Source organism: Gallus gallus, chromosome 1, assembly GCF_016699485.2.
Source record: "Gallus gallus isolate bGalGal1 chromosome 1, bGalGal1.mat.broiler.GRCg7b, whole genome shotgun sequence".
In the NCBI taxonomy this organism is placed as follows: domain Eukaryota; kingdom Metazoa; phylum Chordata; class Aves; order Galliformes; family Phasianidae; genus Gallus; species Gallus gallus.
The window spans coordinates 63,131,307-63,154,632 of NC_052532.1; the positions used below are offsets into that span (position 1 = coordinate 63,131,307).

The window sequence follows — 23,326 nt, forward strand, 5'->3', positions numbered from 1 at the left end:
TTATAATCATCTTGTTTATTTACAGAACCATTTTTCCCCCTGCATCTTTTGTGGTTTTGGTTTTGAAAAGGGTGAGATTTTCAAGGCAGAGACTTGTCCTCACTTCTGTGTACATACAGTGCCTAGCACAGCCAGGGTGCCATTCTGAGAAGAGATTCTGTATCCTCCCCAAACAGATCTAATAACAAAAATGTCAGCCCTTCCTTTCTGCATTATCCTATGTCAAAAGAATAAGCAGTCGTTTGGACAAGAGAAGAATTTCTTCCTCCTCCGAGCCAGCAGAATTCACTGCTTCGAAAGGGCAGAGACACCCAGACTGTTGTTGAATTTAAAGAAGGGGGGTTGAATAGTCTTGATCAGGCTGTGCCTGTGCCTGGTGCAGCTGTATGGGAACAAAAGGGGAAAGTGAGAATGACAGAAACTCTTAGAACATAACACAGAATACTTAACCCCTAAAGTGAACACACTAAGTAGTGGGAACACTCTCTTGATCTGAATATTCTTGGACTATAAGAAAAATAGGAAGAGGAGGAATTGAGTTAATCTTAGAGTAAAACAAAGAAAGAAACGGTTACTGTAAATAAATGAAAAGATAATTTGGAAGACTCCCTGGAGGGATCAAAAGAGCTTTCAGATTCGCAATAGATGACAGAGATTTACAAAATGCATTACTAGCCTACCTGGTTGAACAGAGACCTATTTCAGGGCTTTGTAAAGCACAGAGCGTTTGAGGATTTAGGAGATCTGGAAAAGAAAAAAAAAAAAAAGAAGAAGAAGAAGAAGAAAGAAGAAAAAGCATTGAGGTTTTTCCCTTGCTTATACAACTTGGGGGGAGTATTTGTTTTTGATAGAGATGACGAAAGTGAACCTTGGATGTCTGGAACATCCCTCCTTCTCAGTTTGAAAACAAAAGTGAAGCCAAAACAAATGTCCCTCAGTGGGACTTCCACCCTAAGATCTCAGATCTCTTTTGAAAATAGAAATGCTCAAGTATTCATATCTCCGAACTTGTTTGAAAAAACTCTCCTCTTTATTGTGACATGAAGGTTATTCCTAAAGTGTTTTGATAGCGGTTGTAAAAATTCTTTCACTGCCTTCTTTTTAAGTGTACTTACATGTTGTGCAAGCTGTAGGCAATAGTAAGAAGTTTGCTGTGAGAGTTCTCCTAAAGTTCACTCAAAATAGAGGCTCCACAACAGTTGAAAACAGTGTAGTGTCTGCATTAAAAGGTAAACCTTCTTTTTAAAATGTGTTATATGCGTGTCATGGTCAAATGGAATAAGGGTAAAAATAGGAAAATCTCAGATTTCTTTTCTTTTTACATCAACACATACCTATAGTGCAGGTCTGTAACAGGGGAGTGTAAGGAGGAAGGCTCTGATTTTGTACGTGCACCCACAGGAGGCGGTCTCACACTTAGAAGTAGTGTGGCTCACACAACGTTTCTTTGTTGTTCTCTGCCTCCAAACTCTATCCCGTCCAATGGAGAAGGTGAATTGTTACAGGGAAGAGAGTGACACTCTGTGAAGACTTATTCAGCAGCAATTACAAAACACTCCAAAATCCCATGATGAGAATTGTGATAAAGCTGAATTTAATGTCCACTGAAGCCCAAAAGTATGTTTCCAATTTATAGGACATTATAGCAGGCCCATATACACTGCAAAATTACTACTGAACTTTACAGAATAAGTGGCTGTTGCAACAGATAAATCAGGACATACACAGTGCTATCAAACTAAAATTAATTATCTTTCCATGTGCTTTTGTTCTGCATTATTCCAAAGACAGATTCTTGTTATCCTCATCTACGTTATAGGCTGTTCAATTTTCAGCATGAAGACTTCAACAATTCACAGCAAGTCAGAAACAATCGATTGAGCTACCGTCTCTGTGAGAATGGAGCAAGTGGCAAAGACTGTTTTTCAGTACTGAGTTGCACATAACATATATAACATCTGACAGCAGCTCCAATCAAATCTCTATAGTACAGGGAGACAATGCTCCCCCAGTGTCAGGCTCTGGAAAGCTGAGGGCAATTTTCAATTAACTTTCCTCATTTCTCAAGTAGATGCTGCCTCAGTTTCGAAGGACTCCAAAAGCTCAGGGATAAGTGAAAAATTATCGTGTTTCATCCAATACTCTTCTCTCCCAGGTAGAACACAGAGAGACAGTTTGACAGCTTTGTTCTTTGGTAGACAGACAGACAGACATGTTACATTACCTAATCCCATAGGCACTCTCCATTCATTTGCTGTTGAACACACACAATGGGTAAGGTCATAGTGAACACAAAGCAGATTTCATGCAACTCCCTGTGCGCTGCCCTGAGGAGCTACTGGCTAAGAAAGCTGAAGGCTTTAAAGAAAATGTTATGTGTACGAGTGAGTCTTCTCAATATGAGGTTAAGTCCAGCTTCTTGTTTCAAGCAGATACAAACTTTTCCAGTTCAGACTATGTGCTGTTTCCACCAAACAGCAATTTGCTCAGGGCAGATACACCCTCCCAGATACATGATACACCCTCATGGCATTATCTGAGACTTGGTGGTCCTGTTTCTTGTTTAACTCGCTACAGCAATGTAGCTTAACCATTTCGTTTACTTGTACACATACTTGATTTATTTATTTGCACTTACCTGAAGGCTGTGCAAAACTTAAGAATTGATGTATAAGAGGTTTTCATATAAATGTGAAACAGGCAATTCCAGATTCAGAGAATAATTCAGTTTGAAAGGGAGCTCTAGGGATCATCTGATCCAACCTCCTGCTCAAATCAAGGCTGACATCTAAGTTAGATCAGGTTGCTGAGGGATTCATTCAGTTGAATTTTGAGTGTCTCTAAGCAATGTAAATTCCACAACCTATCTGCATCCATACCCTAGTGCAAACTAACTTCATGGTGGTTGTTGTTTTGTTTTTTTTTTTTTTTTTTTTCCTTTTTATCTACTTGGAATTTCCCATGTTCCCACCTGTGGTCATTACTTCTCATCCCTTCCCTTGTGCACCTTTGAGCAAAGTTGGACCTTGTCTCCTCCAATTGATTTGTTGGACAGTTAAAGACAGCAGCAAGGTCTGCCATAAGTTTTCTCCTCCTAGAGTTGAAGTTTTCTCGGATTCTCTTTGTTTATCATATAGCCCAAATAAATTATCTTAATTATCTCTCCCTTAACTCACTTCAGTTTGTTCATACTGTTCCTGTATTCAAGGGCAGAAACTGCTCTACACATGGCTTCACAAGCACCATTTGAGAAACAGAACCACTTCCCTAAATCTGCAGCTATCTTCATGTTACTGCCGCCTAGTATGTTCTTAGCCTTTATTTCCCCAGTGCACACTGCTGATGCATGCTCAAAACTGGCTGTCTACCAGGACGCTCAAGTCCTTTATTGCAAAGCTGCTCCCTGACCTGCTCAGTCCTCAGCTTTTTCTCCAGCTCAAATGCCCTAGAGCTATCTCATGTTTTGTCATATTTTTCAAGCATTTGTACATTCATTTCAGTTGTTTTTCATTTTGCATTTGATTTTAAGCTCCCTGGAGAAGGGTCAGTGTTCAGTCTGGCTGCTGCATAATCCTGGTTCCAGTGCTTTCAAGCGTTTCTGTTCTACAGAATAATGATAATATGGTAATGTCTGCAGAATCTGAGAGCAAGGAAAAGAAAAATAACAGGAGAAAAGACAATACTTGAAATATCCTTGTTAATAATACATTATCATTATTGCTTAAATGGCCTATTATTATAATAGAAACCCTATCATCTTAATGAAGAACCCAGAAGTGTAAGGAACGAGTTCATAGAAAAAATATATCCCGGTCTTTGGAAACTAAAAAGATGCATACCAAGGTAAATTGTTTCAGACGTGGATTGCACTGACTGTTGCAACACTTCCAGATCTATTGCCTTTACTCTACTTCAAATACTCATCCAAGACATAGTTCACAGAATCATAGGATCACAAAATCATTTGAATTAGAAGGGATCCTTAAAGGTCACCCAGTCCAACCCCCATGCAATGAACAGGGACACTCATAGGTAGATCAGGTTGCTCAGAGCTCCTCCAGTCTGACCTTGAGTGTCTCCAGGAACAGGGCATTCACCACCTCTCTGGACAACCTGTGCCAGTGCCACACCACCCTTATTGTAAAAAGCTTTTTCTTATATCCAACCTAAATCTCCCCTCTTTTAGTCTGAAGCCATTTCCCCTTGTTCTAGCATAACAGATCCTGCTAAAGAGCCTGTCCTTTGTTATAGCCTCCTTTAGATACTGAAAGGCCACTATGAAGTCTCCCCAGATCCTACTTAATATATTGAAGTAAAATGCAAATGTGGTGAATTCACTTAGGTGTCCAATCTTTCTCTTCCTCATCTACAAGCTGCTTAAGACCACCAACACTAATCTGAGGCGCCTCTTCCCTGGCCTTTCTGCCTGACACAAACTTTTAAAAACCAAACCTTCTTTTGCAGTTCATAAATTAATTGCATGTTTTGAAATATCATTTTCAAATCATCAGATTTCAGAACCCTGCTGGCTACAAAGTCTGGCTTACTGTACATCCCCATTCATATTCACAAGCTTATGTTGATAAGTTAGGGTATGCAGCAGGACTGCAGAATTGCAATGCAGTCTGATGCAGAGGCACAGTAGTGTTACTGTATTTTTATGGAATATCAAAGAATTAATTTCATAGTTTAGAATAAACACAGGAACAGTGTATTGCTCAAAGCATCCTAGTGAAAGTGTGTCCATTTTTTTCTGAATAACTTCTAAAAGAATTAAAATCTCTTTAGTTGTACTAAAACTGTTTGTAAGCAGGATTTTTTTTCCTCCTCTGAGCATCCTTTCATAAAATTTTGTTCTCATATTAGGAAGATTTCGTTTTTACTATCACATAATAATTTATGGGATACGGGTTGAAGTAAAATGAGACAGAACTTGATCAACTGACAGCAAAATTGAAGGTTTTGACTGTGAATCTCACCATACATTGGAAATAAATAGCCCTCTGTCACCCATCATCACCTGTCAGCAAATGATTTGCTATGTTTTTCATCTTTATTGATGTGTTCATTGAGTTTACAATGTTATATTGACCTCATCCCTGTTCTAGTCATCCATTGCTATCCCTCAGATATTTAAGGACATTAAATCATTAGAGTTATTGCGGCAGACCTTTCTCTTCAGAGGATTTATTATTTTATACCAGAGGAATGTGATTTTAATGACCTGCATTTTAAATTATTTCTCACTAGTAGGTAGTTTTGACCATATGTTAATAAAAATGAGGCAAAGGCCTACTCCTGTGCCCCAGGAGGAGAGCAATAACCTCTCAAAGGAATCACAGCTAACTACTTATAACATAGTATTACTGTTTGCATTAACTTAAGTTGTGACAATATGCCAAATAAATTGCAGTTGATATCTTATTCAGTTGACTGAACTCTAGTATGCATTATTTCATCTCCTTGGGGCTGGTTTGTGTTTTTTGTTTTGTTTTGTTTGGAGCCCTGTATTGATACTTAGGAATACAAAAAGTTGGCTTGTTTTAATAAGTCCCAACAGGAGGTAACTTTGAATTGCCTTTTCTACCACTGAGTCATGTTTTGGACCCGTATGAAGACCCCCAAATACCTTCCTTTTACTGCCAACAGCCAGCACTGCATTTGCCCAAGGGTTGTTCTAACATCCTGCAGCCTCCAGGCCTGTGTTGTCACAGCTGCACTTATTACAATAGGAAGCTTGTTATTAAGTTAGCAGTGTAAAACAGAAAAGAGTTTATTTAGTTTATGGAGTTATAAATGCAGAAAGTATCAGCTCCTTTATATACATAGAAGAAACATTTACACTATCTATCAGTGAGTATCAGTGCATAGATGTTAATCCCTAGATCTGTTTCTCAGAGAATGCTTAAACCAAAGTTCACTCAGGACCATAGACCTGACCATATCCCTCATAACACCGAGGATGAAGAAGCCAAGGCTATGAAGATTTAACTACTGAGTTAAAATTTCTCAAGTTTTGCAGTAGCATGGTACATTTGACTCCCAGTTCACTTTGCAAAATTCCTATGCATATTCAATATTTAGGTCCTAGAGGTAAGATAGGAAGACAATATATTGTAGTTGCAACAGGCTCTGTAGGTCCAGAACAAAACAAATCACAGCACTCTCATTATACTACTGCAATTATCTACCAAATTCTGGAACTACACAGCTGTTCAGAGGAACAAATCTGTGTGCATCTTTGACCTTAGTTATTGTCACTCTGGGATCCATAATAGTTTCTGTTCATCAGTAGTTTCCACTTACTAGAGCCTAACCCTCACAACCCTCAACAGACCTCCAGTTCCTGCCGAGTGCAGCAGTCAGGCTGCTGGAGGCTGGGATGGGGTGAGGAGGCAGGAGCATGTGCCTAGGGCTTAGCAGTTGTAAGGGTTAAAGGAAGCGGGGAAGTAAAGAAAAGGCATGAACTATTGAGAAGAGCCTGTTTGTTTTTAATACACCAGAGGAATCACTGAAGTACGGAACAGCCATGTGAAAAATATAAAGTTAGCTTGCAGAGCTGACCTTGGCAGCAAGCAGCAGCTGCCTGAGAGAAGATAGCATTTTTGTACTCATTTTTTTGTGAGATTGAAAACAAAAACAAAACAATGTTAGAAGATAGCTGACTTCTTCTTCTCCATTTGTGAGGATTTGAAAGAGACCCTTCTTGAAATAAGTGTGTAAACACATATCCCTATCAATTTCAGACTTCTTCACGCATTTTTGCTGTGTAATTTATTATCCTGGACCACGTTGAGTGTTATCCTGAAGAGTCTTGAAACAAAACAATGATTCTGATCTAGAGATACCTTACGCCATATTATTTAGATTGAATTGTTTCTGGAAAGATAAGGAACCCACAGCAAGTATTGGAACTTCATTTGGACACATTCTGAAAACAATAAAAAATGTTTTAAAATAACAAAAAGAGCCCATATGATTAAGCAACCTATATAATTAAGATATCTCTGCTCAGCAGCCTTCTTTTTCAAAAAAGTATATGAACATATCCACTCTCCCAGACTGTTTGGGAGATTTATAAGCACTTACAAAGCCACATCCTCCTCTGCTCTGAGCATCAAGAAACTTAATGCGAAAGAGGTGGAACAAGTGGAGGGGCTTGTTCTAGCAAGACCTGAAATAAAATGCCTCTACATTTTAAACTGTCACTTGCAAAATTAGTGAAAAAAAATATGCAGAAATGCAGGTAGGTGTGCTCTGTGCAGGCCAGAAATGCTCCTCTTTGTCCTCTGACTTCAGCACCTGGTCCAGGTTATCAGAATTGAACCTTTATCACAGGTTCATCACACGTTATTACATGGCAGGTTAATAAAAGCCTGTCCAGCTCCATTCCAGATTACACCTTAAGGAAAAAGAGTGGAAATAAAGATTTTGGGACTGGACAGAGCTTTGAGAAGATTGTCCATGCATTGACAGGATCGCTGTGGTGGTGAGGGCTCTCTGTTGGGCAGAGGCCATGGGTCTGTCCTCTCGCCCCTGCAAAAAATATGCAGCCTTGCTTTCCATTTTGATAAATAAATCTGAGAATAAGTTTTAAGATTTCCAAATGCCCGTTTTTTTTTGTATAATTGCAATTCCGTTTTCATTGAACGTAGATGTATTACCTGTGAATTTTCAAATGGAATGTATGGAGTTCCAATCAGACGTTGGACTCAAAGAAATATTTAATCACACCTCCTTGACAGACTTCTATAAAGCCTCTCTTACCACAGAAAAACATCCCTTAATTTGTAATCCTGACTTATTTGTGTCATTACTTTTTGGAAGTACGTACATTTGTGAACAACTCTTTTCAAGGCTGAAGTACGAGAAGTGTAATATTTCATCAAAAATCTCTGATGCACTCTTCGGGAGTTCACTAAGAATTGAAACCACTGTTATTGAATCAGGTATTGATGCATTAGTTTCAAAAACCGAGGTCAAATATGCCACCAGTTTTATTTTTTTGCCCTCTTCTTTCTGTTTTAATAATAATAATTTTTTTAAAAAAGTTTTGTTATTTATATACATTAACTATATTCTGTATTTTAGATTCAGTCCAAGACAATTCCTCCTCACTCAGTGTGGATCAGGCAAGCCAAAAGGTTGGACACCCATGCCTTACGCCATATTATTTAAATGAGTTTTTGTGTTTAAAATGTTTCTGGAAAAATAAATGTCCCATCGCAAGTATTAGAACTTCATTTGGACACATTCTGTAAATAAGAGAAAAATGTTTTAAATAACAAAAAAAGCCTATATAACTAAGATAGAGGTGTGTTCCTTTGGCTCAAAAACAAACAAACAAATAAATAAATAAAAATCAAATTGATCTGCAATAAAGGTAGATTAAAAATAAAAATAATAAAAAAAATCGTTCTTCTATAATGCTTTATGGTATATAACATATATCATTTAGTTACATTCAAAGCTTTATGAAACAGACAGCAATTATCTGTCTCGTTTGGCAATAGGAAATAGGAAGACAGATACCATACATCCCTTAAATATTTAATCCCAGTATAAAAATAAATGAAAACACCACAAGCAAAATTCATATCTGGGCTAGTGTCTGTATGTCAGATACTCAGTACAACAAATTTTGGGGTTAAATTCTACTATTTATTCATAACATCCTTTGCCAAAACTTGGTATGACGACATACACCACTGCATTTCCTAGTTGTTCCTCTTTCAGCGTGGGACAGACATTCATCTTTATCACCTGAGATACAGTAAGAACTGAATCTGGCGCAGCAGAAGCCAATGGCTCCCAAATACTGTGTGTAATCTGCTTGGAACAGGCAGTGGCAGTTGATACTGAATTCTAGCAAGATAAGGTCAGAACAGAAGCTTGTGCACAACAGCAGCATGTTTAGTTTCTGTATAAAAAGCTTTGCAGGCCCTTCCAAATGTTCTTATTTTACTGTAACAGTGTAGTACAGGTTGTTTCAAGGAACCCACGTTCTTAATTTAACTGCAAAACAGAAACAGAATGGACACAGAGTTTGCCTGAAGTAAGGGAAACACGCCAAAGGGATAGGGATTTCTGCATGTATTGAATTACTGAGAAACTAACAGCAAGTATGCTAAATAAAACTATTCAGTATTTACCTAGGACTTGCACACCAGATTTGAAAAAAGGTGCAAACACTGCAGTTCCCCTGGCATCTAGTGCAGTTCATGCAGCCTTTCACAACTGACAACAGCTGGGTTTGTATTGGCAGCAGGTAGCAAAAGATGTCATCTCACAAAGAGATGCCCACTTACAAATTATCAGAGGTTGTGAGTTTCTTTCTTATCATAAATCCTAAGTGGATGATACGTTTGTTATTGCTAATGTTATTTGGGTTATCGTGGCTCCAAGAGAATAAAAATCCCATGACACTGAGAGCATGGGAAAGATTGAAAATAACTCGCTTCACAAATGAATCACAAAAGTGGAATCTGAGATGTTTCTGAGGATAGGCCACTTCATATTTGAATTACAAAAATTATCCCAGAAATAGTTAGAACAGGATCTTCAGCCAGATTGCTAGCTGTAAACATTGCAAATTATGCAGACTATCTGTGCAATATTACATGGCAATATTTTTAGTTTCCACATAACTCTGAGCCTTTAAGGTGCACTTGGGTTTATACATTTTCTTTCCTTCGTGTAAGCCCTAATAAGTTTATACAGCTGAAGTCAAGAACTGAAATATCAAGTAAAAACACAGAATACTCAAAGTTTGAAAACTAATCTGCAGCAATCTGATATTCCACTGTTGTTAGCCAAACAGGAGGCTGGGTATGAAAGCAAGTGCCATTGAAAGAAAAAGGCAGTCTTTGCTTTCTCTCCTAAACTGTGTGACCAACAGGCAGAGATCTCTTATTAGTCTACTACTAGACAGAAAATGCAAAACGAATACATCATAAATTGTAGGGTTGGCTGTTGGTTTTTTCTCTCTCTCTCTGGTTATTTTCTTTTTACTTCCTTTCTCTTTCTATTCACTAATAAAATAGAGCTCCTTGTAGACTGTTGTATAGATCAGGTGATCTTCAAGCTGTCATCTGATTCCTAGCATTGCGTCACCACTTGTAACACATCTGATTACTTGTAAATGAAAGATAAATCTATTTTTTTGCAAGTACGTTCAAACAATGATAGACATGCTATTGCAAGTGTAAATCTTGAGCAATCTCACAATGAATCAGCAGCTGCAGGGGATTATCCCAATAGGATACATGGAAGGCAGAAGAGGCTACTTTCAAAGAGAGATAAATACATGACATAAATCTCCTCTGTTAGTAAAAATATACTTTTATAACTCAAATCGACTCAGTTCTAGTGGCAAAATCTTTCTCAAGACAGGTCTGAAATGTACATAAAATTGCTTAGATCTGGAGACTAATAGAACCACTTTCCAACTAACAGACTCCAAAGTGGGAGCTCAGGATGTCATTAAGATCCTAAAAAGGACAGCACAATAACTTTTGTGTGAGTAACTTTTCCATGATTGTCAGTTTGTTTATTCTAGATTGCAAAAAGTGCTAGGGATCACAATTTCACTGTTCCCCATGTCTGATACAGAAGAAATTATTTAGTACCATAAAGATGAGCATTTTCCAGGGAATAAGTGAAGCAGAAAACAATATGAGGAGTGGTTTTATGGTTCAGGAGTGCATAGTGTGTGACCTCCTTGAAGAGATTATTCTGTGCTGAAGACCCTCTGTCAAAAAAAATCTATATTTAGCCCAAGCATACTTTGCTCTGGAGTCTCTGTCACGGTGTAGATAGCAACATCCTGAACATGAATAGATTAAAACTTGGTGATGGCTTTGAAGATTTGAACCAGATCCTCAAATTGGCAGCTAAAGCAGACTAGAAGCTAACAAAGATCAGTGCAGAGGAATGATACAGGATAGTCAAAGCTCTCAAACCCTCTCAAAACTAGACAGCTGCATTCTTCAGTAGTAGAAGCTCTGGTGTTGTCTTCATCTCTGGACAATCTCTGTAGCTGACGGGCTACTGTAGTTTTAGGATCTCCCCTGACAGAATACAGAGAAATGAAATGGAGTTCTTGCCATGATGCCTAATGAATAGGCTGATGTTTCTGATCACATTAACATCTGGATGGAAAGAATAAAATATATTCTAGCTACTCAGGCCAGTTCTGTGAGGCAGCTACTGTTATTTGGGCATGGCACACCATTAATCTGAACACCAGGTTCCTCAGTCAAACATTAATTCTTCCTGATAGACTGTGGAATTCTTGATGATGGATTCTTTCGTGGAAAACTATCCAAGCGACTGTGCCTGATATATAACTGATATAATTCCATTTTTTTTCCAAGTAGTATCATATATCAATTGAAGCAAAATTTCTGTGGAACAGGGCTTGTTGCTCCTTACCGCATGACACTGTTGATGGGGAATGACTGAATGCCTGTAGTAGTGAATGCCCAAATTGCATGCTGTTCCTGTTTCACTTCACAATGAAAACAGGTTTTCTGCATCTGATGGTCAGATGTGTCATCAAAATATTTTCAAAAGACTCAACCTTCATGAACAGTTTCTATCCAGTACCACAACAAAGCCTTGTCCTTTACTTGCATCGTTGCTAGCCTCTCTGTACCATGCTGAGATCCAGTTAATCTAGCAATAGGAATGTTTCCAAGCATTACTACTTCTTGACAAGAACTTTCATCAAAAACAGGAGATGAAAACTGTGCCATAAAGGGGGAGGGTTCCAGTATCCACTGTTATACTGAGGCTCCTACTACTTTAATAAAATCTGTGGTGACCTTATTTCTCTGAAGGAAACTCTTATTTTCCATCAATAAGACAATGCTCCTTCATCTGTCAGAAGACACTCCAGGCTAGTTTAGCAGATAGCCAAGTTCTGTAGCCCAAAGTTTGCGAGAGACTCCTGTGTTTCTAACATCTATTCACAGAAGTGAGAATCCTCTGTCAACTGGGAGTGCCACTCCTACTTGGCTGCTGTTGTCTGTAAAATAAGATAGATTGCCATCCCAGATGTTATTTCTGTGATTGGGTTACACGGATAGCACAAAAGGATAAAAAGCAGAGATCTACTTAAAGTAGAAGTGGCACTAGGTAACTTAGATTCACAAGAGAAAAAAAAAATAAAAAAAAATCATATTTGCAATAGAGACACTACGTGTCTTCCATCTCTTCTAAGAAATGAAAAAGAGAAAATACACAAATTGAAAATACATGCCCTCATTGTATAAGTCTGTCAGACATCTTTAGTTGTCTTAATGTTCTTTGTACCAGCTATGGATTCCTCTCCCTAGTGTGCTACTGTGTTGCTTTGTAACTATTTCCATAGGTATCCATTCACAAGATGACTTTCTCAGACTTGGGGAAGAAAAGATCTCTCATTTCTGCAATAAAAGATCTATAGTCAGGATGGTATATACTCTGATGGTGTCTTATTGCAATTGCAAGAAAAAAACCAAAGTATCTCAGACATACCTAAGCAGACAACCTCCTTATGTCTTTAAAGCAAATGATAAATCAGTTTGTTTTCTGCCTCTTTATGCACCACCTTTTCTTCAGTTAACTACATTTTCAACGCTGTTTAAGTCCACTTAATAAAGACTGTGGGAAAAGAATGAAGAACAATCTGCTTTCACTAAAATCATTGTAGAAACCCTCACTGGCGTGACTGGAAACAACTCTGGACACGTCAGCTATCACTAGAAATGGAAAGCCTTGATTTTTTCTGATCACTAGATTTAAGTTCCATAACCATCTCCATACTCATTGGAAAATGCTCGTATTTCTTTTGTAAAATGCTTTAAAATCTGGAATATCAGACGTTTTCCAAATTATGAGATATTATTTTACCACAGGGGCTAGGAAACAACTGCCAGGACTCGCTGCATGCTTTTTGGGAAGCAGCTAATGCATATAGAGTTTCTGTAGAAGAAGGAAATAGTTGAGAAATTTCCTTCAGTTATGAGCTGAGTATCATATGATAACATACTCTTTATTTTAGTAGATGAATGCATTTGTGATGAAACAACAAAAATCACTGTCTTCCCTGCACGTGGAGCAGGCAAAAGAGCAGAAGAAGCAGCAGCTGCAGGACACAGCAAACCCTGAGCACTGTATCAATGACCTTGGTTCTTCCACATCCATGTCTTGAATTCTCAGGTGAGAATGTCCATAAATAAAGAATCTAGCTAGAATTACCTTTCTTACTTAGCAGATATCTCAGAGAAATGGGTAAAAAACCTCTCAGACTCACTACATAAATGCCACCCAATCAAGTTAAATAGTAACAGTCCGAAGTCACAAGGAATATTTCATAATCACTACACATTACCTGTTGCTCTCAGACCTCTCAGACTGTGGTTGACAGCAAAAAATCCTGAGGCTAACCATAGGATGCATCAGACCCAGCAGTGCAACTGGGCAAGGGAAGAGGTTGTCCTGCTCTGCTCTGCGCTGTGCGGCTCCACCTCAAGAACTGGATTTGGGTTTGGGGCAGTACAACATAAGAAGGATGTAAAACTATTAGAGAGAACCCAAAGGAGGGCTACAAAGATGGTGAAGCATCTGGAGGGCAAGGTGTGTGAGGAGCACACACCTTGAGGGCCCTGGGTTTGCTCAGCACAGGGCAGAGGAGCTGAGGGGAGGCCTCATGGCGGCTGCAGCTCCTCACAGGGAGTGGAGGAGCAGCACTGAGCTCTGCTCTGTGTGACAGCGACAGGGCCCGAGGGAACGGCATGGAGCTGTGTCAGGGGAGGGGCAGCTGGGGGTTGGGGACAGGGTCTGCTCCAGAGGATTGTCAAGCAGTGGAACAGGCTCCCCAGGACTGTGGGCATGGCCTCATGCTGCTGGAGCTCAAGGGACATTTGCACACTGCTCTCATACACAAAGTTTGCTTTTTGGGTAGTCTCATGAATAGCTTACACACACCTTTGTTCATTTCCAATAGTGTAATAATGCAAGATTCATGACAACACATGAAATACAAAACAAGCAGTAGAAAACAAGGGATTTGATATTAGACAATATTTGCCTTATAACTTCTTATGGTCAGCTCCCTCTGGGAGTGTGCATATGTTGATGGCTCATGCAAAACTATTTTACAAGTAATGGAATAAACGAGGAAGGAACACAGTACTGGAAAAGACATTGAATGAACTCAGTGAACGAACATTTCTGAATGATAATACAGAAATGAAGGCAACTTGGACACGTGTTTTAAATAGTGCTTTGAGACTGCAAAAGTACCAGTGGAACGTCACAAATTTAAATGAAGATATATCATTAGATTGCACGATGACGTAATTTGCAATATAGATGTTAGTTTATCCTTTAAAGGAACTGACAGTTTTTGATGCATTTTGCTGATGACTGTAACAATTGTATACCCAATTGCAGTGTAAATCAGTCCAAATCTTATCTAGAATCAGAATCATACAATGTAATCAATCTGTGATTCTCCAACTGGAAGGGACCTTAAAGATCACCTGGTTCCAACCTCCCTGCTGTGGGCAGTGTTGCCACCCAGTAGATCAGGCTGCCCAGGGCCCCATCCAACCTGGTCTTGAATGCTTCCAGGGATGGGGCATCTGCCAGAGATTCTCTGGGCAATCTGTTCCAGCACCTTTCCACTCTCTGAGAAAGGAATTTCCTCTAGATGTCTAATTTAGATTTCCTCTCTTGTAGTTTAAAACTGTTCCCCATTTTTCTATTATTATCAGACCATATAAAAGGTTGGTCTTCATTTTGCTTATAAATTCCCTTCAAGTACTGGAAGGTCACAGTGAGATCTCTCTGAAACTTCCTCTTTCCAGGCTGAATAAGTTCAGGTCCCTTGTCTTTTCTTCATAGGACAGATGCTCCAGCCCTCTGATCATCCCCATGTTCTACTATGGACACACTCCAGCAGCCCTATGTCTATGTCAGAGCACATGAAAAAGGCAGGAAAAACATCATTCATACCTCTGGTCTTAACTATGGAGTTGTTCTTGCAGAGTATTTAATGAGAGGTCCACAAACTTTTTATCAGAAGTTTTAGAGGTGGCTGCCAATGGCAGCCTTGCTTCTCATTTCACTTTGCATTTACATAACATAGAAGTATGTCTTATGCTTGGGGAACTTCTGCACTAGACTTTCAGCAAAATGGAGGTTCAAAATCACTTTCCCCATCTAGCCCCATTAGAAATAATACCATTAGAAAATACTATTCTTTGGCCATAGAAAAATTTCCATTGCTGATTGATTCCTCAGCCTGTTTGGCTGGTTATAATTCCCCAGCCGACCCATATGTGATTCACACTCACACATCTGCTCTAGTTTCAACATGTAATCGTTATTCCATACAGACACACCGGTATTTATTTGAACAAGGGTGCTCTTGTGTATTTCTCCTATTTTAGCCTCTCTAAAAAAAGTAAATTGGTCATAATAGATAGCATTGTATGTGTGTGGGAATAAAAACTCATTTTATTATCCTCTGAAATGCCGCAGCTGATTGCTAAGACAAAATAAATAAGAGAACTACTTGGAGTACTGTACATTTACATTAGAGACAGGGCATTACAGGGTTCTCTACAATAGTGTGGCTAAACAAAAGAGATGGTGATTTCAGTTGTTTTCCAATATTCTTTCCAATATTATAAAATACAATATTTTCATTCCTACAGATCTGTTGCTACAGTGAAGAATTATAAGCTGTGATTCTGTGACACTGCAAATCTTTGGTTCCTATGTTATCATTTCATCCTGAGAGAAGCAGGAAAGATGCTCGTGGAATGAGCCAGTTGGTACTGCTTGGATTATCTTCATAAAAGAAGCTAAATGAATTTAAAAACATTTGCTCTCTGCCAGAGTCAGTGGATCTGGTTCTCAGGAGTTTTTGTGCACTGTTGTTCCACAGTTTTTTTGGCTCAGGCATTTGTTAGGAGTTTGGGAGAGTTCAATGAACCCAGATCTCAAAGCAAAAACATTTTATCTACGTTTCCTAGTGGAGGCAGTTTAAACAGCTAAATTTAGTTCCCTGGAAAATATTTTAAAAGTAATTTCTGATTAATCCTAGCTTTCTTAATGAAAATAATCCATATATAGACTTGAAAGACTAGAGGTGGCAGCTTGGGTTTTGGCTTAGGGAATTAAACAAGTAGGGACTTACTTGTAAAAAAATTTCTAACTGCAAACTCAGTGCCAAGTTAGGTGGTATCTGGATGTGGAATTTGAGATATTTTCAGTAATATCTCTTGAGATTAAAGTACAACATTTGTTTGTTTGTTTTAGAAGTATAAAGACTTTCATCAAAATAAATTAATACAGGTTTTATTCTTGATGCTTATGTGCCTCTGCTGTTTTCAGTAGTGCTTGCAATCAGATCATGATCATACAAAAGTAGTATGTTTGCTTTTATCTACTTATTCACATTACAACTCTGAGTAAATATCCAGTAACCATGTTTCCAGTAACCAAACTCATATCACATCAAGTACTTCAGTTCTGAGTTTCTCAAATTTAAATAAGCAGCTGGAACTCCTAAGACATAGAGACTCATACAAATTGTATAGTTGCGCATAAAGACCCAATAGCAGCTTTTATCCGGATTCTTCTCCATTGTCATCAAGATCTGTTGTCAATAACAGATGAAGGGAATAATTAAATTTAGTTAGCAAAATATTTGTAAAGCAATAGGGATAACAACGTCAAGCAAATCAGCTGTAACTTTAATGGAAGAGCTGATAAGGGGCAGAAGAGACAGATGACAGAGAAAGCAAAGAGAGGGGTCAAAACGTGAACGAAAGACACAGGGCAGAAGTCTGAGAGCCTCAAAGCAACCTTAAGGGGTACTTCAGTTAACAATGTGAGCAAAATATTCCACTCTCACACAACCAATTCATATTCAGCTGCAGTCAGCAGTGCCTGCAAGCGCTTGAGATCTGGTAGATAAGATGGAGATTTGACAGTTGTTTAATGGAATATGTGGAATAAGTCTGTTTTTCACTAGAATGAAATGAATGTACTAACACGTAGCTTACTGCTTTTCCACCAATGTACTTTCACTCTCACAAGGAGAAGACAACTTATTCATCTGAGAGGATTTACCTGCCTTTGGTCTCTCCAGTGACGCTGTCACACAAAAGAGCTTTCTGTTACTTTTGGGTGTTTGGGGGTTTCGTTTTGTGTGTTTATTTTTATTTATTTATTTTTAAGATGACAAACTAACAGATAGCAGATTTGATCTTTCAAACTGTCACAGATTTGATTAATGGTCTACTGATGGAAATCTCTGCAGCTCTTGCCAACTGTAGTAACAGCACATTTCCAGGTGCAGAGCAGATTTTTAATGGAAAAATATTTTTTGATTGGCTGATACACTAAGATGTTATAGTAAGATAAGATACTCATATTATTCCTGTGGGATACCAGTTATTAACCCTCAAATTGTGTTCCCATATCTTAATTCACACGTGGCAATTTGTTCAGTGCCTTGAATAGGTAATATACTGGACGCATGTTACTGATTATAATACCACATTCATATGAGTTATATTCATTATCCATGTAAATAGACTGAAGTTCCGAGATCTGCTAGTTTGATCAAGGGTTTTGTCTTTAATTTGTTTGTAACTACAAACCCTTGGGTGATTAGAACATTCAAGGGTTTTTACAAACTATAGAGTTACTAGTTCCATTCCTCCTAAGAAAAATGGCAAGCTTCTTCAAAGATGTTTCTTCTTGGCAAGTAACAAATGAAAGTTTCCCATAAGCCTATATTTGGTGATATTTCCATACTGGCTCTATACACTCCAACAAACAAAGAGTGCCCCAGCCATCTCAGGGAATGTCTCTGAGATGCCTGAATACATTATTCTCTGTTGATTTACTCCCCCCTTCAAAGATGGAGCGACCCAAGTCTATAAAACTCAAGCTCAAGTTAATAATAATAATAATAATTAGGTCAAGGGATTAGATTAAAAGCAAGGGAAAAATGACAAGAACTCCTAGAGAATGCTGCTCTGCTAGACATATATCTGGTTATCTCTCTTTGCTTAGATACTTTTACAGTGAGCTCCTTTGGTGTTCAGAGCCAAATACTGAATTTCCAGAGTCTGTGGTCCTATACTTATTTCCTTGGAGTTAGACTCTAACATAAAACTTCAAAGGCCAGGGATGGATCTGAAGAGATCTAGCTATCTTGGGAACTTGGGACTTCTTCCTGGTTCACACTCAGTCATAAATCATGGTCTTACTCAGAATCAAGACACATGGGTTTCTAAAGATTCATTCTTACTCCATTGTTTATCTGGTCTGAAAGCTAGCCATTTCTAGCCTAAATCTAAGTTACTTTTTCTTATAAACCTACTTCCTCCACATTAATATTAAACAAAACCTATGGTACATGGTCATTCACATATAAATAGGATTCTTGGTTTTAGCACCCCACAGTGATTGCAGATGATCCACTACAGGCTAGCCTGGGATTGTCTGTAAGACAGCTAATACCTCCCTCTAACTTCTCAATCTCTTCTTGTGTTACCATCAAAAAACAAAACAAACAAACAAACAAAATAATTGAAGTCTTTGGAATCCTAGCCTGATCAGACCTGAAAGTCTCACTGAAATAAAACTGACAAGTATGTTCACTAACGGAATTCCAACTATTTATACAAGCCTTGCAAGCAAAGTTCTGTTCAAGAATCATCATGGTACCTCCTTTCCTCTTGACTCATTCCACTGTTACATATTTTCATTTCCTTGGAAATATATTACCATTACGCATCCTGGGACAGTAATCTTTGTTTCCACAAATATCAATAAAATGAAAACCTTTGCAAATCTCTCAGGCATGCTTCTCTCATAGTTGTAAAAGCACTGTCATTTTCTTCTACTGTCGATGCTACTAATATTTTTCAGATTTGATCCTGGCAAGAAAACAAAACCCCACAACTGTAGGTACTCCAACCATAATACCACAAACCAAATGAATCCATGATGTAATACTGATGACATTGGTGGACTCAGTCCAGAGACAAATGTAGCTATAAGTTGTTTTGAAACAGGACACATCACAGTAATAATATTTGTTTAAAAGTTGCTTTTCTTTTATGTCCTTACGGCAGAGAAAATTGTATGAATTTGTTGTCTATGCAAAAAAAAATTATCTAATAAGTCTGAGAAAAGAGCTGTCAGCAAAACCTGCCTGATGTTATCTAGTTTAGCTCCTTTCTTTTCTAACTGTTGAATTCAGAAAAGCTTATACCTCTGAAAATAAAAATACTTTCAGTACATATCAACATAAATTTAATTCCATACTGCCTGCCCTGTCAAGGCCTTGACAGCTACCATGAATTACAGAAATAAATTCTACTGTTTTCTCTTTGTTTGGTCTAGATCTTGACAGTGTTGGAAACATTCTTTGAACGAACTTGGCATTACTAAAGCGCATGGAGGTCACTTAAGGAGTATCACTGATCTTCTCACTGTCATGTCTGGTTGTATGACTAAAGGAAGCAGATGTATAAGCCTTTTGAATGATCCAATTTGATAGTGAGTAATAGCCATTCTGCATCAGTTAGCATTGCGTGTCTGAAATAAAGGTTCACTAATGCATAGAAATCATAAGTTAGATGACATCCTGTGCATGAAGGTGAAGGACTTGTAAAATTTAGCAGTGAAGCAGGATATGCTTTGGAGGAATCAGGTCAGTGCTTGAATATAAAGTATGCATAGGTGGCACCTGTCAGCCCTTTCAGACGTAGTGTTTCGCCTTAAACATGAAGACAATTTGGAAAGCTGTTCTAACTCATCTTCAGAAGCTGACAGCAAATATGTCTAGTGAAGGAGTAAGAAGTCATCATTCAAAGGAAATAAGTAACAAAATAAAATCATATAGGCTAAAAGGAAACTCCAAGGGTAATCTTGTCCATCCTTGAACTCAAAGCGGGGACAAGGTAGGTCAGGTTGCTCAGGGACTTGTACAGACAAGTTTTGGGTATCCCCAAGACTGGAGATCCCATCACCTCTCTGGACACCTTTTCTAGCATTTGATCACTGTTATGATAAATGTTTATTTTGCTCATGTCTGTTTGGAATTTCCCATATTCCTAATTGTGTCCATTATTTTTCTTCTTTCCACTGTACTCTTTTGAGAAAAGTCTGGGTCTGCCTTCTTTACATCCTTTCATAGGTTATTATACAAAGCAATTAGATATTCCATATTTGCCTTATATTTTACAAAAGTACAAATCCGGAGTGGCAAAAGCAGGACTCTGAACCTGCCTTTGTTGGACTTCATGAAAAATGCCAGATGTAAAGGTCCCTTTGCAAATGTCTGGGGTATTGGCTGCTTTATCCCTGTCCCACTTGGGATCATTCACACACTTGCTGAAAGTGCACTCTCCCCAGCCATCCAGGTTGTCAAAAAAGACATCTATTGGTCCCAACACTGATCCCTGAGGTAACCAGTTGCCAGTTGGAATTTGTGACAACATTCCTTGAGCTCAGCACTGCAGTCAGTTTTCCTCCCATCTATCCACCTATGTCTTATCATTTTGACTTTAAGGATACTCTGAAAGAACACAGCAAAAGTCCTGCTAAAGTCAGGCAACATGGTCGGTCAGGCATTGTTTGTCCTTGGTAAACCCATGCTGACTATTCCTGATTGTTCTTCATGGTCTAGAAATTGCCCTACAAGCTTCCCAGGAACACAGATGAAGTCCAGACCGTGGATCCTCCTCTTGTCCTTCCTTAAGCTGGATGTGTTGTTTTCCTTTTTCCAGTTCTGAAGAACCTCCCTTGATCTCCACAACTTCTAAAGGTGATGAGAGCAGACATGCAGTGATACTGACCTGTTCCCTTGGCACCATCGGAAGGATCTTGTTTAGTGCCACGGATTTGTTTGTGTACAGTCAGCTTCAGTACTTCTAGGATAGCAAGATAAAGTCTGTCTGCTGTTGTTGATTTTTATAGGTTGATGTTTTAATTACTTTACCTTTTCAGAACAATGAGCATAAATATCATCCATGATGAAGAACATCTTCCAAGTGAAAACATCAAAGCAGCTTAAAATTATGAATTAGTTCAGCTAGAGCTCATTCCTGAAAATCTATATTACTGCTCTTACAGTGAGAGAAGTATTACAGATGTGATAATACCTAGAAAATAAGCATTTTGCTAAATTGTTTCCTGGAAAGTAAGTCAACTGCCATACAATTTGAATTCTCTTTTAGCAAAGCTGTTTTAATCTGATGCACTTTCATTGTGAATTTAAATCCTTCGCAGAAGTGCATACTTATTTATGTAGCCCAAATTATCAAGTGGTTCCAATATGAGACTTGAAAAGAGGTAGGAAAAGAATACTATGTTACTCATAACTATGTCTCCTCTTTTTTAATGCAGTCATGCTTCAAACTGCCTAGGGAGCAAAGCTGCTGGCTGAGAAATGAAATATAAATTGCTTATTTCACCTGCAGCTTAGCACCCATAACACCCATACATCAGTTAGTTATAATAACTAAGCATGGGAATAGACTTGTTTATCTCTTTCCTCTGCATTTCTCCTTCTCATCTCCCCTATTAACACTTCAAGATAATCTGCCCCCTTCCATCCCATCATGTCTCTATAAAGCTGTTCATTGGCATTTGTTCCTTCTAAAAATCCATATCATACTCATCAGCTTATCATAAAACTCTACTGTTATATGAATTGATTGAACACAATCAATCCTAGTACATGATTTTAGAACACAGGCATACTATACCTTATGCTCTGTGTGAGTTTCTCGTGGTGATAACGTCCAGGTTTCTCCAGCTATGCCTTTACTCCACATCTTCCATCTTAAACCCCAGAAGCGTATATACATTCCCTTATTTTCAGAGAGTTAACTTTAGGAACTCTGTGTTTTGGGAGCATGTGGTTAGTACTGAATTTGAAGAAGCATTTCCTTTCCTTGGATTTGTTTTTGTCTGGATAATGTGTTCAACTGCTGCTTTTACTTTTGCAGTGGCTTAGCTTTTCAGTGAAAACACTGTTTTCACTTAAAGTTTGTCATCATTTTTTCTTATTGCTATCCTATCTTTTTGCCCAGCACAATCATCTTTCTCCTATCAAAAGACAGAATGGAACCTGAAGTCTGAGGATCAGAGAAGCTATTACAGCAAAGATAAAACCATTTTTCATAATCCTTATTGGCTTAGTCAATCTATTGTTGGTGCATGTTCTGAATGTCCCAGATCTTTGTCTTCCAGTCAGATGGAAAGTTTCCCGAGGGTCTAAGTTGCAAGCAGACAAAGTCAGGACTAAAATTCTTCACAGAAGAGTGAATTCTTTTGATATTCTAACATTCAGGTGACGATTAAAGAAATGATCTAACATCCGACCTTATCTGTAAGAGATGGAGATAAAAAGGTACAAACTCCACCATGAGACATACAATTGGACACTGAGCTAAGTCTCTCATTTTCCCTCCTATCCAGTTTCTATGTGCTATGTGTCTCACACAAAGCCACTTATCATTTTGCTGGTCTCTCAAATTCTTCTTTATGTTCTCCTCAGTTTCTCCCCAGTTCTTTTCCCTGTTTAGTCCCTTTTGCCTCTGCTCACATTCTCAAAAGATACTGTCGTACACCCAACAGAAGAGTTTCTGAGATGCAGTCCTCACATTCTCCAGATCTGTGTTAAAATAAGGTCCATGAAATTATAAAAATAATGCAGTTACCTGCTGTGAAAGGCTGTTCTATAAAAGAATCATTGCCTTGATGCACACTTTTTCCATTATTTGTAAAATATGATTACTTCTCTCATTCAGTTACTTAGTGATAATTGACTGCTTAAGGCTGGCTCTCAATTGTAATTATTCCCCAGTGAAAACACAACCACATGCTCTGCAGTTGCTCTCATATCTGCTCACAGCATCTGCAACATATCATCCTTCAGCAAACAGCTATTCTTCTTCTTCTTCTTCTTTTTTTCTTCCTAATTTAGCTGTACAAATTAAAAGGGAACATTTCTCCAAAGGAAAACTCAACAGAGGTGCAGAGCATTGGTGCACCTCCTCATTACACTGAATCTTCAGATTATTAGAATAATTCAGATTCAAGGTCATCTAACGAAGGGATTGCCCTGCTGCTGCCTCTTGTGACATTGGTAGCTTTCCATTCACCTGTTGAGCTGATTCACTGCAGAGAACTAAGCACCTAGTAACTTCAGTGCTACGTCCATAAGGCAGTCTTGTACAAGCTGAGATCACTATCAAAAAGTCGCCCCAGAGCAGAATCCCTCAGCTAGAACGGTAATGTG

At 38.4% G+C, this 23,326-nt stretch overlaps 1 long non-coding RNA gene across 3 annotated transcripts in view; it reads right to left on the reverse strand.

The window, feature by feature from the left end:
- The window catches only part of LOC121108252, a 26,696-nt gene continuing 3,370 nt past the window's right edge, over positions 1-23,326 (reverse strand). For 2 of the 3 annotated variants that reach the window (XR_006932290.1, XR_005842651.2), the window contains 2 exons: positions 681-744; positions 1-382 (listed from right to left, as the gene is read on the reverse strand). This is a non-coding gene — a long non-coding RNA (uncharacterized LOC121108252). The remainder of the gene's footprint in view (positions 383-680; positions 745-23,326) is intronic. The other variant, XR_006932292.1, reaches the window with a different exon arrangement.